Source organism: Pantherophis guttatus, chromosome 1 (assembly GCF_059756535.1).
Source record: "Pantherophis guttatus breed Tessera chromosome 1, ASM5975653v1, whole genome shotgun sequence".
Classification (NCBI taxonomy): domain Eukaryota; kingdom Metazoa; phylum Chordata; class Lepidosauria; order Squamata; family Colubridae; genus Pantherophis; species Pantherophis guttatus.
Genome location: NC_142063.1, coordinates 87,775,062 through 87,794,367, shown reverse-complemented (window position 1 = coordinate 87,794,367; position 19,306 = coordinate 87,775,062).

The window sequence follows — 19,306 nt, the reverse complement described above, 5'->3', positions numbered from 1 at the left end:
GGGTAGAATACCAGCGGGGCTACATAGCAGACATACAAACCACCTACTGTACAAATACCTCCCACAGTCACATGAGAATCAGGAGGAGGAGGGAAGGAAGTCCGTAAAAACATCCAAGCGCTACCAAAGGATAAGTTCTGAAGAGCCAGCTCAGTGGGAAGAACAAGATCCATACCATTGACATTTATACCCTGCCAGTCCTCAGATACCTTGCCAGTATAGTCAGCTGGACAAAGCATGACATAGAGGCTGCTACTGTGAAAGCCTGGAAGTGCCTCACAATGTATAGAGGTTTTCAACCCAAGCCCAACACCCAGAGACAGTACAGTACACCAGCCAGAAAGAGGATGGTGGAATGAGTGCCAAAGCCCCTGTCCTCGATAAAACACAGAATATCCAGGAGTACATCAGTAAAATGTCACCCAAAGATGAGCTACTGAGAAAATGCCTGAGGCAGCAGACATGGGAGAATGATCAAGCAGAGCAAGTCCCTGGCAAGATAATAACTGCATGGCATGTATCATTGACACCTAAGGTGGCAGACATTGGAAAATCCTGGCTGGAAAAGATTGGACTAAAAGACAGCACTGGGGCAGTGATCAAAGCAATACAAGAACATACACTAAGCACCAGAGTTATAGAAGCAAGGTTCTACCACACTAGACAGGACCCAAGGTGCAGACTGTTCAGATAAGCCTAAAAGACAGTCCAACACATAGTGGCAGGGTTAAGATGCAGGCACACAATGAATGGAAGAACCAAGTAGCTGGTATTGTGTGCAGGAACATCTGCACAGTATAAATGGGAGATTCCACAGAAGGTCACAAAGAATAATAGAGCTAAAAAATCTATGGGATTTCCAGATCCAAACACAGTCCCTCCCAATAGTACTCACAGGACAAATAGACCATGGCTAATGTGTTTTCAAGGTCACAACATTTGCAAAAATATGTTTCTTCATTTTCTTTCCTACTGCTTAGAAATTTAGAAGGAAAAAAACTGTTTGTAGGCTATCACTCTCTGGGGTCAAAGCATCAACAGTGTAATTGTTAGTGATTTTAATGGCATTATTGGAACTATCTATGCTGGAGACCCCTTTCGTCGCATTCAAAAGTTCTTTGTGCCATTCCCATCTTGTCAGAGTTGCTTTGGCCCTTCAGTTTCCAAACCTCTTTAAAGGGAGACAAAATTGGTTTCATTTAATAGGTGATGTTAAAAGACATTCCCAGTGAACCTGGAGGAAAAGGGGAATAGGAAAATCCAACTTATGCCCTCTCTGACAGAAATCATTCCAGTTTGACCACCTGATGGGCTCTTGAGGTTAATTAGAAAATCCCCATCAAGACCTCAGAGGCCAATATCAGCTGTCAAAATCCCACATTCCCCCTCTTTCAAGTGCAAAATAACCTGTGTCTGAAGATGTGCCGTAGTATAAAAGGGCACACCACCACCACTGTGGGCTCTGACTTAGCTCTATTCATAGCCGCGCTACTATGAATACAGCAAAAACTCAAACGAAAGTTTTAATCTCCCCACTGCATTCATCCCAAAGAGAAAAGGGTTTCCCTTTTAATAATTTCTCCCCTTAAATCTTTTGTGTTTGTCTGCTTTGGTGTGTGGGGGAGATGAGGTTTTACTCTGACCCAGCTAGAGGGGCGGGGAGGATTTTTTGTTTTCTTTTCCTTTTTTTTTTTTTTTTGGTATGTGTGAAGGGAGCATAGAAATTACTGCACCTAAAACTTTTATGCTTGAATCAAGAGGAAAGATTTCCTCAGGCTAAAAGTAACTAAAGTAAAGGGGCTTAAATGCAAACTGAACAAGCTTCAAGTTTAAAAGAAAAAAAGAAATCTTGTGGTTAATTTACCCGTTTCTGCTTTATAATGACCTGCATTATATAATTTGGCAACATATTAGATGACATGAAACATATAATACTAACATTTATATTTGAGAGAAGTGGCAAATATACTGCTCAAAAAAAATAAAGGGAACACAAGCAGAAGACATCTGAGATCTGAATGAATGAAATAGCCTTATTAAATATTTTGTTCTTTACATACAGTAGTTTATACACTGCTCAAACAACTAAAGGGAACACAAAACTACTGTATGTAATGAACAAAATATTTAATAAGGCTATTTCATTCGTTCAGATCTCAGATCTGCTTCAGATCTCGGTCTTCTGCTTGTGTTCCCTTTATTTTTTTGAGCAGTATATATAATTCAGACAGAGCTTACATCTTATTCTCTAGATGTCACTCTACATTATATATACAGCAATGAGTTAATTCCAAAAAGTTAAGTTTGCTCTAATGCAAACAAAAAACAAACAAACCTCAAGCTGTCCACACTGTAAACTTTTGACACCGTTTACAATGTCATCACTGACCCGGGCATTCCTATGACAAAAGATAATGTCCAGGCACACAAAATTGAATCATTATGTTCAACAGAACAGTTACAAACATTAATCAAAATACTATACTTAACTTCATTTAAATAGCCAGTCTTCAATCTTCTAGTTATTTGTTATTGCATTTAAAATAATAAAAAACCAAAAAGAACAAAACACCATGATACAGACATTGTTAAAAATACATAAAAAGCAAAAAAATAAAAATCAGGAAAAAAATAAAAATACAAATGTAATATGTTGTTGCAACAATAAACAGCTACAATGAGAGAATTATCTAATGATAACATTTTGCAAATATAGCCAATCCTAAATCTTAATGATTGCAGCAATTACTTCTGCTTGAAATCTGACTCTGACAAAATTAGATCTAGATTTAATTCCCAGTGAGATCAACAGCACTTATAAAATTAAATTTTATATCTTTTTTAATAAGGCTTACTTATATGATGCTATCTTTCTCTGTATCTAGCCTAGAATAACAAATGAGGTGGAATATCTTTAGTAGTTTGAGATCCACATACACGTTTATTGATTAGATTCTCATCTATGTATAGGACAAACACATTGTTTTTCTTTACTTTTGTACAAGCTTTTTGTAAAATACACATATGAAGCTATAATCTTTCCTATAGCAATTTAGGAGATCTTAATCTGGCTAATTTGGCTGCTGACAAAACATATTCAAGAAGTATATATAAGGTAGGACCTTGTTTTATGATGGTCTGTCTAATGTGAAATACTTTCCCCAAGTGTGCCTGGAACTCATTTTATCATCAGATAAGATCACTATGTTTTAATATATATTTATGAGTATCTAGAGTTTCCTTTAACAAATGTGATATATTCCGTAGCACTGTTTGCTCAACTGATAATAATTCCTCGGTAGTTGTGTTGTTATTGTTTGTTAGTTGTTCTGCTGCTCGTGATCTGCTCTGCAACATTTTTCTGAATGATGGAATAGAAACAGAGCTAATTAAATAAAGATGGCAATGTACCTCAGAAGTGTTACACAAAGCATAATGTGTCTGCAGCAATATGGCCTATTGTAAAAGAAGTACACTCTGTTATACAATGAGGACTTGTTTTTTTGTTTTTTTAGTTTATTGTGGCAGAAAGAGAGACTGTCTAACAAATCCTACAGCAATATTCACTACTTCAAGAGGCATCTGTAAAGATGTTAATGGCGGATAATATCCATGCAGGCAAGCAGCATGCATGGGGGATTTTTGTATTTAAATGCATCTTTCAAAGCTCTGTTTGGTCTTTTTGAGGGCTATTTCACTCTAAAATGCCCACCGATTGACTCACAAAACCAAGGCAGATGCTCTTCCAATTTCACTGAGAATAGCCCTGTGCTTTCAAAGGGTTTCCCAAACCCCATGAAAGTACCATTCGAAGTCACCTTTTGTACCCCTTCCCTCTTCCTGATATGAAGGAGGCATGATTTTATGAGTGAGTGAGAACGTTTCCCTCCCTCAGCAGCCTCAGCTCCCTTCAAGTGATTATTGTTTTGTTTCTTTTCCTCCGAGCAGTAACACCTACATTGTATGCCGTATAGACAGAAAAGCATTCAAACCCTCCAGAAAAACCATTCACTTAAAGGGCAGCTGGACAGACTAAAGTGTTCAGCTTGCCCTCTTCACTCTTGGATGAGTTTTGTGCAAAGCCCAGGCTTGGAGGCCTTTCCTTCACAGAACCAAGCAATTAATGAGAGAATTATTGTTTTTTTACAAAAAAAAAAAAGTGGGAGAAGAAAAATGTTACCATGTTTGGTCTACTTCTCTGATTGGCCTATTTCAGGTTGTAATTAAACGATACCGCTGAAATTCTCTACCATAATGGAAAAAGAGCTGGTCTTTTTCTTTCTATCAATCCCGCCCCCCCTTTCCTGCCCTCTTTTTAGCAGGCAATGAAAAGGTAATGCTGTTTCCATAATTAATAGCCATGTGTGGCTTTTCTTTCATATTAAAGGACTAATAAGGATTTGAATATAGAGCCTATTGTTAAACCAGCAGCAATTGGAATTAATACTTCCCCAAAGGATTCTTAGTCCAACAGGATATGGGTGGGGCATTAATTGAGCATAAACCCCCTAATTCTAACAGGCTAGTGACTTTGTGTCTTTCTAAAGAAGTTTTTGGAAAAGAAGCAGAGTTCAAAATTCTAAAGAATGCTAACGAGTTCTACATTATGCATCAGGGTTTGTGTTTACCAAAATCAAATTCTTAGAATCACTGTAATTATTAACTTTTTTAAAAGCCTGTTTAGGAAATTAATTTTTATATATCCATGTTTCCACGAAAATAAGACCCTGTCTTATATTTTTTTGAACCCTGAAATAAGTGCTTGGCCTTATTGCCATGCCCTCAAAAGCCCGATTGGGCTTATTATCAGGGGATGTCTTATTTGGGGGAAAACAGGATACTTTTTTTTTTTTAATTTGATTTATATTCCGCCCTCCTCCGGAGATTCAGGGCGGCTTACAATGTGTTAAGCAATAGCCTTCATACTTTTGTATATTTATACAAAGTCAGTTTATTGCTCCCAAAATCTAGCGACCTTACCTCATTTTACCTACCTTAGAAAGGATGGAAGGCTGAGTCAACCTTGAGCCTGGTGAGATTTGAACTTTCAGTAATTGCAGGCAGCAGATGTAAGTGGATGTTAATTAGTCTGCTGAGCCACCAGAGTTCCTTCTCTCCACAAAGATACAAAATTTATTGGGAAGCTTGAATATGGTTTCTATGTTAGATGCAGGAATAGAATAGAATAGAATAGAATAGAATAGAATAGAATAGAATTGAATTGAATTGAATTGAATTGAATTGAATTGAATTGAATTGAATTTTTTATTGGCCAAGTGTGATTGGACACACAAGGAATTTGTCTTGGTGCATATGCTCTCAGTGTACATAAAAGAAAAGATACGTTTATCAAGAATCATAAGGTTACCATTATTATGGTAATCTTGTTACCTTGAGCTGTGAAAACATTCATAGTTTTAGGGAGTCTTCATATTTCTACAGTATTCTATTTACAATAAATCAACTATGTTAGTTCATGTCTATATGTCTGAAAAATCCATTGTGACTTAGTTTTCAAATATATGTATAAAAATAGATTTGTAGAAGCAGGAACAGATAATGAAATAATGTGCTTATATTTTAATTTCCTCAAAAAAACAATGAGAAGGCCATAACTGAATGTCAGTTGGCATGCTTTTGAGGAAGACCAGTCTCTAGAATTTCCAGGTATTTCTGGAAAATAGAACTATCTGAAACTTGAAGAACTACTTGTAGTCAGTACAGGTTAAAGCAGGGGAAAACTTTATCCTACTGCCTGAATACAGCTTCTGATCTAACCCACTATCAGAGATCAGCTTTGTCTTCTTATTTGCTTGTTTGCTTGATTGGCATCACCTAACTCCAATCAAAACTGGGTGGCTCTCACCCAGCATAAAAACAAACAATATGCAATCATATAAAATAAGTGTAACTATCCTAGCCTCTCCCACCCCATGAGATACTCCATGATCTGCTTAATGCCCATGAGGTCAGTTAACAAGTGCAATGGGGAGGGTTGGGATTGTGATTGTTAAGTGAGGTGATTACATAAGTGCCTTGCACAGTGACATGACCACCAACCTTGTCTCAATTGTGATCGTAAGTTGTGGACTACCTGTATGTGTTGGATATATTTGTTCAATCAACTACAGATCCATCTGGCAATCGAATCCCCTATTATTCCATTTTATCAAGAATGAACTTAAGGACAATTTGTCCAATTAAGGACAATCAAATTCCTTACTGAAGTCTAAGAACACTATATCCATATCATTCCCTTTGTCTTTCTGTGATCCCTTTTGGTTTAGATCTTTTCTATCCTGACCTGCTTAAACCCAATCCACTTATCTTCTTGGTTCTTTGTGCTGTGATCCATCTGCAACTAATTCAATGGGTGATTCCTTTCAATATCCACACTGGCAAACCATTGTAAACTGATACCGCGATCATGATTCCCTTGCATCCTAAAGCTGTCTCTCTCCCCTTACTAGTGGTAACAATGGAATGAAGTTGGGTAAAGTATTATAGAGAAATTTCCTACTTTTCACCTGGTACTCTTGGCTTACCCATGAGAAATCTTGTTTGTCTCACTTAACCTAAAGCTTTGTCTCTTATTCTATTTATCTCTTTAGGCTACCCCTTTCTAAGGTAAATTTTCCTTTTATCCCCCATGATACAAGAATAAACATCTTCTGTTCCTCCTCTTTCTTCCTACCATCCCTCAACTATTGCAGGCATTTTGAGCCACTCATATTATGTCATGATTTTTACCAATTTACCATATTTTTCGGAGTATAAGATCCACCCCCCCCAAAAGAGGCTGAAAATTTGGGTGTGTCTTATACTCCAAATGTAGCTTTTTTTGAAGCTTTTGAATGAGGCGCTAGCGAGTGAAGCGCTCTGACTCTCAGCTGTGCTTTAGAAGCTTTTTTTCAGCCCAAATGAGGTGCTAGCAAGTGAAGCATTTCCGTGCTTTGCCTGCTCCATCTGACTCTCAACTGTGCTTTAGAAGCTGTTTTTTATCCCCAAGCAGGGGATAAAAAGCACACTCGTGCTCAAAACCAGCAAACTAATGTGCTGAAGCTGACCAGGCTAAGGACGCTAGCCAGATGAATACCTGGTAGGCAGATTTTTTCCCCCTATTTTCCTCCCCAAAAACTAAGCTGTAATTTATATTCCGGTGCGTCTTATACTCCGAAAAATACGGTACTAGTTTGCACCACAGAAGATTTAACTATCATCAGAGCAACATATCCTAAGAGATGGGCTGTTATTTTACCCCCTCTAAGTTAAGAGATTTTAAAATGTTTAAGCTGGTGTAAATTCAATAATACTTCAGACTACCAGCTATTATTCTATTTAAATCTCTCAATGAATCTCACAATAAATCTATCAATTAATCCATTTATTAGCTGCCACAGCAAGGATGATTCATGTGATACAGGACTGCAGAGAGAATTGTCCTGCATTATTCAGAAATTTAAAGGAACCTGCTATCCATTATTCTATGGTGGCTAAAACATATAAAGAACAGTTGCTGGAATTGGGTATGTCTAGTTTAATGAAAAGAAGGGTTAGGAGTGATATGATAGCAGTGTTCCAATATCTCAGGGGTTGCCACAAAGAAGAGGGAGTCATGTTATTCTCCAAAGCACTTGAGGGCAGGACAAGAAGCAATGGGTGGAAACTAATCACGGAGAGAAGCAACCGAGAACTTGGAAGAAGTTTCCTGACAGTTACAACAAATAATCAGTGGAACAACTTGCCTCCAGAAGTTGTGAATGCTCCAACACTGGAAGTTTTTAAGAAGAGTTTGGACAACCATTTGTCTGAAATGGTAGGGGTTTCCTGCCGATGCAGGGGGTTGGACTAGAAGGCCTCCAAAGTCCCTTCCAACCTATTCTATTCTATTCTATTCTATTCTATTCTATTCTATTCTATTCTATTCTATTCTATTCTATTCTATTCTATTCTATTCATAAGAAGCAGTAAAACAATGTGATCCAGGATAAGGGATGTCCTATAAAAGAAGTCATTCGGATAATGTGTTCCTTTTGTCTGTGATAATTTTTTTTCTTGTCTTAGTAATAGCTGATGAGTATGTGTTGGCCATCTATTTAAAATACGAACATTTTGAGAAGGTATCATATATACCTCTATAAACAGTTACACTACTCAAAATTAGATTGGAATTTAATTATATTGCATAATTCTGAAATAATAAATTTTCATGCTCTGTAAATCATGTTGATTTGCACTACTGTTATTATCATTTATTTCCTTCTTCTTTCATGCATTTCCAATTCATATAACATAGCTGCAAAGTAGTCTGGAAGACAATGCTAATGTTACCCTTCTGGTTTTGTTACTTTAAAATGCAATTAACCGTGATACTCATAGCTCAAATATGATTTCCATATTTATTTATTTTTGTTTATAGCTACTTGCTATTCTCCAAAGGATTCTATCAGTTGTCATATTTAAACTTTAAACTTAAGATACCCAAGGAACGGTTCTCAGTGTGAAAAATTGGTATGTAAAACTCAAAAAAATGTGTATGTGTGTGTGTGTGTGTGTGTGTGTGTATGTGTATGTATATACACAACAAATGTTACAATTAATGATGCAGTAGTACATATCATGCAATGTAAACATAAATTGTCATGTTGAACCCCTGGATGATTCTTAGGGAGCACAATTCCTGCTTGATATTTTGTTTGTTTGTTTATTTGTTTGTTTATTCAATTTCTATGGCTACCCATCTCAGTCAATGACTCTGGGGTGCTTACAATTCATAAAATATATTATTTAAACATTTTAAAACAGTAAAACCATTAAAAACATCAAAATCAACATACACAAGAGCAAGATAATAGAATAGAATTCTTTATTGGCCAAGTGTGATTGGACACACAAGGAATTCGTCTTGGTGCATACACTCTCGGTGTACATAAAAGAAAAGATACATTCGTCAAGAATCATAAGGTATAACACTTAATGATAGTCATAGAGAAACAGTCAATATAAATCATAAGGATATCAGCAACAAGGTTACAGTCATAAAGTCATAAGTGGGAGGAGATGGCTGATAGGAATGATGATAAGATTAATAGTAGTGCAGACGTAGTAACTAGTTTGACAGTGTTGAGGGAATTATTTGTTTAGCAGAGTGATGGCGTTCGGGAAAAAACTGTTCTTGTGTCTAGTTGTTCTGGTGTGCAGTGCTCTATAGCGTTGTTTTGAGGGTAGGAGTTGAAACAGTTTATGTCCAGGATGCAAGGAATCTGTAAATATTTTCACAGCCATCTTTTTGACTCGTGCAGTATACACGTAATATTTATAATATTAAATATTATCCAGATGGGAACAGAAAACCTAGCAAAATCCAAAGGGATGGCAATCAGTACATCGTTCCCACAGGAGCTAACATGTTTTTCCAAGTACTTTACTTGGTGAAGGTTGCTGCTATGAAGGATGAGATATAGACATTTGACTGAATGCATCTTACACATATATGCTTGACTGCACACACTGATGATAAGAGTTTGAGAGCATACCCTCCAACAATTCACAGGGGTAGGGATAACCTGTGTAAAAAGAATTAAAGGGACCAGAATGGAATCCAGTCCGATCTGAAGGCTAGGCCCTGAAATATGGCTGGTGGGGAACAATTAAATCAAATTCGAAGCCTCACAAACAGAAATGATCTAAATCATGCATGTGGCTGAAATTCAGAAATCAATTTTAGGAAATAATTTGAGAGCAGAAGGTGAGTCACATTAATGATAATACTCAGTAAAAAGCAGACTCTGCTTCTTTGCAATGTACAAGAATAGCCACATCATATCAACAGCAAAAAGATGAATTAGAACAATGGCACGTGAAAAAAACCCACTTATTTTGACACAAGAAATAAGATGCTTTTGTTGGTAATCTGTTTTGGCCATCCCATATCTGAAGACACTTCTGATATGCTGGAAATTGTTGCTTCAGTCTTCTGGAAACACCAGGTGAGAGAGGTTGGTTTAATTAACTGGAACTCACAAGTATTTTAGTTCATTAAATAATTTAAACTGGTATTCTGAAAGACTTTCACTTGTTTTTATGTTTAGTACATTACTTAACATATTCATCAACCAGGGAACCATCCAGATTTCATACGAATTGTATTTTATATCAGGGAATAACTTACTACATAGATAGAAATAATATGCTGAATGGTTTAACATTTCTCTCTCAGAAAATGGTCTCTAAAAGCAAAGAAAATGGGAATGAGAACAAAGAATATTACGCTATAAAAAAGTATTCTTTTTTTGGCGCTTCCTAGTTCTAATACTTATAGAAATTAATTCTTCAGACTCTTTCTAAAAATAACTCCATGACTCCCTAGAGGTATTCCAACTTCTATGACTTCTCACACAATATTCATTAAATAAATTTAAAGCTCCTTTTTTTCTTTTTTTGTCTAAATCTCTTAAAATAACTGTGGTGCGGTTTCCATCTACTATTATGCAAATAGATTAATCAGCTGGTGCCTGAGTGAGAGTTAATTTATATTTGAATCAAATGAGGCCTAGACGCTTTATTATCAAACTCTTAGCCCAAGGCCTGGGCTAGGTAACAGCCCCATGTTATTCATTTGACGAAATGTGAACTGACATAAATACTAAGGCTAACTTTCAATCCGATTATGCCGTTGCTTCACTTCAATGTTCTCCCAGCCATCAGACTCTGACATCCTGCGTTTCAATGGCTTTCCTAACAACTGACAATTCCACCCTGATAAACAAGCATCCATGCTACCACTTTGTACCCCTTCTCTTAACCCATAATTCCAACTCAATGTGCCCTATTGGACAAGGTACTTTATTCTGTTGGTAGGAATCGAGGGCAAAACTGAGCTTTTTAAAAAGTCTTTTTCTTGTGGCTAACATTCAAAAGTTCACATTCACAGCAGCCAACTATCTTGAGCCCTTTCTCTCTTTCATTCGGTCTCTCCAGACGCATACACAAGGCATATGGGTGCTTTGTTTTTAAATTTAAGCCAATCACCCAGGTTTATTTTGAATTCTATTTTTGTAAAGCGTCTCTTTTCTAAACCAATGCTTTTATGGGAAAAAAAGTTCTAAGCAAAGATCAACATAAACTAAACCCCTGTTGTAAACATGTACAGTATATGTATACAGATACTGTACTAAATTCATGTTGACAACTAATAAAATATTTCAGTTGCATTGCACAGGAAACCTACTCCACACACACACACCCCCAAAACCCCACATTTTTTCAAAAAGGGCTGAGCTATCCAACATGTATAAGAAAAACATTTTTCCACGTATGCTGTTTGGTGCTGATAAATACCAGGGCCATGGGCAATCATGATTTATAAAAGACCATGCATGTGCCGTATTGCTAAAAACCAGGTTCATTGAAGCCTGAGATCTAGGATCCCAGATTTCTGGTTCATCAACTGTCAAGTGCAAGCAATCAGAATCACTTGTGAACAGCTTCAAGCAGACGCTTTATGGTTAGTCACCTATGTTATAAGAATCTCGCCAGACTACATGCCCTTGGGAATGGACAAAAAAGGCTTCAGAGATCCTGGGGAAGTCAGGTTTATGTCACTTTCTGCAGTGCAAGAACTCTAAACTCAGCTCTTCTTAACACCTCCCTGCAGTCTGGCTGGAGATTCCACAGGCTCAGTGTTAGGACAGTCATGGGGGAAAGGAGAAATCGGCCAGTGATTGTTCACTTATGGTATACTTCAAGATTTTGTTTCTCTCCCCTGCTTCTAAATAGCTTTACAAAAGTACCAGGGGAGGTCATCCATCAGTTCAAGGTACAAAACCATTCAAATGGACATTACTCCCCAAAGCCTTACAGGAGAGGTTGAGAATGTCTTGACCCAGTGTCTGGAGGCTGCAAAAGTCTGGATAGAACAAAGCAGGCTAAAATTGAACTTAACCAAATTAGTTAAGCTCATTGGACTTCTCTGACATCTCCAGTGTGGTCCCTTTATGGGATTGCATTGCCTCTGAAATAGCAGATTGGTGAGCTGAAGGTCCTTTTAGGTTCACAGCTACTGTTAGATAGGCATCACAGCTACCGTTAGATAGGCATGACAGGGGGTCATGACAGGTGGGAGAGCTCTTTGTCCAAATTCAACTGTTCACCTGTGTGAGGTCGTTGCAATGGTAAAACCTTCATCCCAGGGGTGAAATGCTCCTGGTTCGGACCAGATCACCCGATCCGGTAGCGATGGCAGCGGGTGGTTCCAGTAGCGATGGCAGCGATGGCAGCGGATAGCAAAAATCCCTGCCCCCCCCATGCCCAGCTGAGCCCCGCGATCATCAGAGGCTTTTTTTTCCTTTTAAAAGCATTTTTAAAAAGCCAAAGAGGTTGTAGAAAAAATGCTTATAAAAGTTAAAAAAAAAAGCTTCTGATGATCGCGCGGCTCAGCTGGGATCGTCAGAGCCTTTTAAACGCATTTTTTTTACAATCTCTTCAGCCGAAAAGGTTGTAGAAAAAATGCTTTTAAAAGGTAAAATAAAAGCCTCTGACGATCCCAGCTGAGCAGCACGATCGTCAGAGGCTTTTTAAAAAACTTTTTAAAGCAATGCATTTAAAAGTAAAAAAAAGATTGCGTGCCACAACTGATCACCCCCCCCCATGCGCTGTTCTATTTACCGCATGCCTCCTTTTGGTGTGCACTGCACGGGTGCACCTCGCATTTGGTGCGTGGTGCGCACTGTGCATGCACAGCCAGTGAACCGGTAGTAAACCGGTTCAGATTTCACCACTGCTTCATCCCTATCTATTTGGACTACTGCAATGCAGTGTTCATGGGATTATGTTTCAGGACCATCCAAAAACTTGATGCAGTTGAATCGGTTCAGGTACTGGCTGTCACATATTGCTCTGGGATCTGCACTGACTATCTGTTTCTAAGTTCAATGCCAGATGTTGGTTTTAACCTCTAAAACCCTGCCCAGCTTGGCAATTGCATGATCATCTTCTGCAATCATTCTAAATCTATTAACACATATAAAAAAGGAAGAAGTAAAGGCTCACAAGCACATTTTTTCTGTTGGTATGCCTGCACTTTGAAATAGGCTCTCCCCAGATTTTGGTTATCTCCTGTGCTTTTATATTAGACTTCCCAAAGGCTATTAAATAGAGAGCATTTTCAGGGATGCTAAGCTTTCTTCCTTTATATTATATGCTTTTTTAAAAATTTGGTAACTGCTGAGATTTTCTTCAGAGACAAAACTATAAAATAAAAAAAAATAAAATACATTTTCTGGTTTTGGTTCTCATTCATAAATGTGGCCTAGTCTTTGATTTTAAACAGGGAATTGGCCATTGCCAATGTTTACAAAAATTGGTGTAAAGTTCTATTTTTTAAAAAAAAATATTAATCAAAACAATAAACCTTATTAATACATAACTTTATTTATCAGATGTATCAGTCTTCCAGTTACATTTCCAATGCAAAACACCAGGAACTGTTGGCTGGTGTCCCAGCAACTGTTTGGAAGATGTAATTTGACTAGAATTAGAAGGTAGGACTTTCTCAAGAAAGTCATAAATAATTCTCATTTTTCCTCATCCAAGGAAGCTCAACACTGTATCTTCTCAACTTCTCAATGTTATAATAAGATGTAGGTTCCAGTGATGAAATCCAATTTTTTTTACTACTGGTTCTGTGGGCGGGGCATGGTGGGCGTGGTGTGGCTTGGTGGGCATGACAGGGGAAGGATGGCAAAATCTCCATTCCCTTCCCACTCCTGGGAGAAGGACATTGCAAAATCTCCATTCCCACCCCACTCTGGGGCCAGCCAGAGATGATATTTGCTGGTTCTCCGAACTAATCAATATTTCCGCTAACAGTTCTCTGAACTGCTCAAAATTTCCGCTACTGGTTCTCCAGAACCTGTCAGAACCTGCTGGATTTCACCCCTGGTAGGTTCTATATTTTAAGGTAGCCCTGGTAGGTCTCAATAGCTAACGCAACATTTCTATCTTTAGTTTGATAGTCTTTAGATATGTATGTTGGTCTGTAATTTGCCATTGAATATATCTGCTAATTAAGAAAATTGCCCTACATTTTCTTGTAAAATTCACAAGAGACTAGAAAAAAAAACTAGGTTTTTAAATTCCTTGATTCTTTAGAAAAGGATGGCCAGTTAAGACAACAAGTAATTCAGAGAGTATTGCAACCCCTAGTGAAAGTTGCAGAAGTAGCCAGATTGCCAATGAAATATCAGTAGGCCAAGGATGCTAGCAGCAAGGATGAAGAGGAGAAAGAATATGAGTTAAAGCTAAATAATTTTGATTCTTGATTCATATATCATACAGTATCAATGTATATAGGACTTAGATTCTTTTTTTGACTGAGATGTGAAAGCTAGAAAAATTAGTACGAAATTTGTCTAAGAGGCCAAGGCTGGGATGGGATCTGATATACAGTCACTCATTTCTAACATTTAAGGTATTTATGGGCTACAGTCATTATATTTCGTATAAAAGAAAGGTTTAGTTGGTTCTTATGGTTTGCCTGATTGTGCTATGAAGTTTATGTGCATAAAGAAACTGGCTGCAGAATGTATGAAATCAATGAAAAATAATATCCAGGGCCATGGAAAATGAAGGGGGAGGGAAACCCCTCAAAGACAAGAGAAACAAGTGAAGAAGTGAAGAGGCAAATTAACCAGCCTTGCAGTTGGTCTAGCAAAGAAACAAGAACAAAACTCCAGTGAATTACTTTTGACCTGATCAGGTCCTTCTGCTCTGTATTTGAGAAGATGGTAGTTCAGGGCTGGCCAGCCTGAATGGAAGGGGTGGAAGCATGTAACTCTCCACTCCAGGTTTCCTTTGCCAAGTCTCGTCTTTACTGTTCTATCCAAGATCCCGTCTTTCTTTGGAGCAGGAGGGGAAAGAAGAAAAAACACACCACACAGTTAACCACCTGTCAGGGCTGAGGATACAATAAGGCAGCCCCCAAAAGAGCTTTTCATGCATGCGTAATATATTTGTTCAGCTATTCACTTAATGAAGCTGATAAATGTGATGGAAAACAATGGTCAAGTTAATCTATTTAAGTAAAATGTTTTGAGACTTTCAGGCAGTGTTAAGGAGGGTAGTGTATGCGAGCCATTTTCATTTCAATACACTCATCTCCCCACTCCCCTTGGGGAATAGAAGAAGGAGGGAGTAGATTCAGACAACCTATGTGAATATAATTTCTTATAAATGTGTCTTTAATGGGTTTAATTCACCCTTGCCAGCTGTTTTTAGAGCTAGTTTGAAAGAGCAAAACAAACGTGCCAGGTTTGGAAAGCTAGTTAAAATTAGTTTCGGTCATTGGGGCCAAGCTATATTTCCTGCAAACCATCTGCTTGATTGGCACAATAGAAGGATTTTCAAGGGGGAAAAAAGGTGGAAGGGGGGGGGGGAGACTCTAGCCAAGCTCTGAACAAGCCAAGAGTTACTGTGATTGCTCTGCATTCTAAAGGTGAATGCCTTTCGTGTCTTAATATAACATGTTCCATTCAGCAACGTTAAGCAAAATATGTCAGCATTGTGCTTCCTCAGGTCTTAAAACATATAAAAGAACTTACCTCTTGAGCCACTCAAGGAAGCAAAGAAAGACAAATTCACGCCATAGAAAAGCTTGCCACCAATTGCAAAATCTACAGGAACTGAAACATTTATCTGACTTCCCTCATGGCATCCAATTCTGCAGGTTGAGAAACTAAGCAAATGTTCCGAAGTGTGTTTAAACACACACTTCTGTGGGTTTTTTTAAAAAAAACTCTCAGCTATAGCTCACCTTTGTGCCCATCCCCCTCCTCAAATAAGAATAACTAGACATACTTTCAGAGATATTTTCTTACATAGGGAAACAGAATGAGTGTGGGAGAGCCAAAAGCACTGGGAATTAGAGCAACTTCTGACTTGTTGCTGGATTTCCCATTGACTTTGCTTGTGGGAAGGTGGCCGGAAGTTTTGGAAACTCCTCTTCCATCCTGGCTGACCTGAGGAACTGCCTGCTACTTTGCTGGGGAGAGGAGGAACAAAGGAGATATGGGCCTCAAGGAAAACTGCAACCTCCTCCCCGTTCTGTCATATCCTCAAGGGCCCCATCCCACCATGGAGGAAGGCTCACCCATTGCTGGCACACACAACACACACACACATACACACACAACCAGCCTGTCTTACTTCACCAAAATGCATTTGAGTTTTTCCCTTGTCTTTCTTTGCAACGCACTGCCATTAAGAGATTTTTAGTCTCTGTTCCAAAGGTGCCGATTGCTACTCACTTGTCTGGTCTTGCTACCAACCAATTGTAGCCAGAGGAAAGTGGGAAAGAGGATGAGGATATGGCCCTCCCATCTTCCCTCGTATCACGCAGTCTACAGATTTCTGAGAAATGTAGTCAGAAGGTACAGTGGCACTGAAATGATCACTACATCCCCAAATTTCATTCCTATGGTGATCATGGGTCCCAGTATTCTGTAAGTTAGCTTATATGGTTTATTTCATTTCAACAGCTGTTGCCTTATACCTTCCAATTTTGCCCAGTTGAAGATTACAAACAAATAGAAATGAGAGTTTTAGTAGTACCTCTGGTCACGAACACTTCTGACCACAACCAAATCGGATTACGACCAAAAAATTCACATTTTTTTTCCCTGTGGCTGATTTCCTCTTGTGTGCCATTTTTTTTTTTTTGTAAGCACCAAATTTCCAAAATTAGGTTTGGGTCAGGACCAAATCGGTTTGCGACCAAAGTTATGGAATAGATTGTGGTCATGACCAGAGGTTCTACTGTATGTAGATAAATTCAAATGAAGTGTTATTAGAAATACTATGCTCTATATCAGGGGTGAAATGCTCCCAGTTTGGACCAGATTGCCCGATCCGGTAGCGATGGAGGCGGGTGGTTCGGAGAACCGGTACCAAAACTCCCTGCCCCCTCCGCACATGCCCAGCTGAGCCGCACAATCTTCAGAGGCTTTTTTTTTACTTTTAAAAGCATTTTTTATACAACCTCTTTGGCCAAAAAATGCTTTTAAAAGTAAAAAAAAAAACCCTCTGATGATCGTGCGGCTCAGCTGGGATCGTCAAAGGCTTTTAAAAGAAAAAAACCCTTTTTTTCTTTTAAATGCCTCTGACGATCCCAGGTGAGTTGCCTGATTGGCAGAGGCTTTTTAAAAAAGCCTCTGCCGATCAGGCAAATCAGCTGGGATCGTCAGAGCCTTTTGAAAGCATTTTTAACAACCTCTTCACTGAAGAGGTTGTAGAAAAAATGGTTTTAAAAGTTTTAAAAAATGGCCACGCCCACCCAGCCACATTACCCCCCCAGGCCACGCCCACAGAACCAGTAATAACAAATTTTAGATTTCACCACTGCTCTATATATGTCTCAGACTACTGAAGTCCCTGAACAAAGGAATACCAGACATGGTATTCCATAGTCCCAAAAATTCTACTTTCATAATTATTTATGTAGATTTTCATTCAGCACTAAGGTAATTTTAAAAAATATTCTGAAAGTCCATAGGACCCAATTTTGTATGAATTAAATCTTTTTCCGGTCACAAGAATGAGCTTGTACCTGGGATGGTTCACAAAGGGACACACACACACAAAAAAAAACCCCAAGGAAAAAGGCATGGACATCTATGAAGCCTTGCCTTCTACATGCGTTAAGTACCAGAGGGAGGTCTGACCCCAATGGCAATGAACATTTTGCTCTCCCTCCTACTTGCTTGTGACTTCCAAGCATGTGTGCAAAGGTTTAATCTGGGAATAAATACTTTGAAATTCTGAATAAACACTCATAGGATTGCCTTGCAGAAAGCTTTTTCATAAAAGAAAAGAATTTACTATGTAGGCATTTGAAGAATCTTTACAGTCCATTACTTTACTGAGGACCAAATTTGTAAACACTCTATGATCTTGATCCTTAGTTGCTCTTAACCCATCTTCACCGCTATTTGATGTGCTTTGCACTGTATTCTTTACAATTCTCCAACTTCAGGAGATTTTCAGGAAACTGGGTATGGAGAAGATGCCACCTATTTGGGCATGACCCATGTTTACTCTATGGGCAAATGTTTACTATCTTGACCTGTCTTCACTTATAGCTCATCATGTCTTCCAGTAATCATTTTCATTTTCTGCATTGCCATATTGGTTGTCTTACCCTTCTCCTATTTTTCTAAACCTTGCTAAGGATTTTTTTTAGACCATCAGTAACTTGAACCACACACCCAAAAATTATAGCTCTCTGCATTCATTACTAGATCTCCAAAGTCCCTTCTGTTATTCTATATTCTAAATACCAGTAGTTACTGTATTGTTAAATAATCACCATAATTCACCATAATTCAGAATGCTTCCATTCCCATTCTAGCCCTCTCCCCCAAATAGGCCAAATCAGTCCTGCCCCTCAGTTGTGGTTTCAAGCCATTGGTTACTTGGGGGGGGGGCAATAAAGGGTCCTATTCTCAACTATAATTTGTAAAAAAAAATGGTGCCACCAAAAATTAGTCATTTTGTCATAATATTTCAGCAGTGTGATGTGAGAAGGGTTGGAACAGTCTGAATAAAAAATGGTAAGGCATATAATACTTTCCTCAATTAATAACCATTAAAAAGGCTCTCTACTAAAAAGTTTACTAATGAAAACAAAGAACAACGTAGTCCTTTGAAAGTGGACAGCACAGCAAAAGTGTAGCAAACATAATTATCCTATTTTGGACCCATTATCGCTATGGAAAGGCTCTAATGCTGGGAAAGCTGATGAGCACACTGTTGGGACATGTGAAATAACATGTTACGGTTAAGAACATGTTAATTGTCACAAAGAAAATCTATGTGATCGCTAGCAGTGGAAAACAACTTTAATTAAAAAATCAATCTGAAATGAAGCGCCACTGCTTGTTAGTTGGTTTGCTCTCAAGCCTAGAACGGATCCTCCCTCCCACGCCCAGCCTTGAACTTTTTAAACTATAAAGCCCAAAGAAAGCAGCAGAGAATGGCTATCAAGAAAGAAATGTGAAGGTAAAGGCATCCGAATGAATGTGGGACTGCATACCTCTTCCACCTGACACAGGTCAGGCTCTGGCTTTCTCACAGGGTTTAGACCAGAGTAAGGCAATCCAACTTGGGCAAGTTTACGACCTATAGACTTCAACTCCCAGAATTCCTCAGCCAGCCATAATGGTCGGGGAATTCTGGGAATTGAAGTCCACAAGTCTTAAAGTTGACAAGGTTGGACATTCCTGGTTTAGAGGCAAAAATTCCCCTCCTTGAA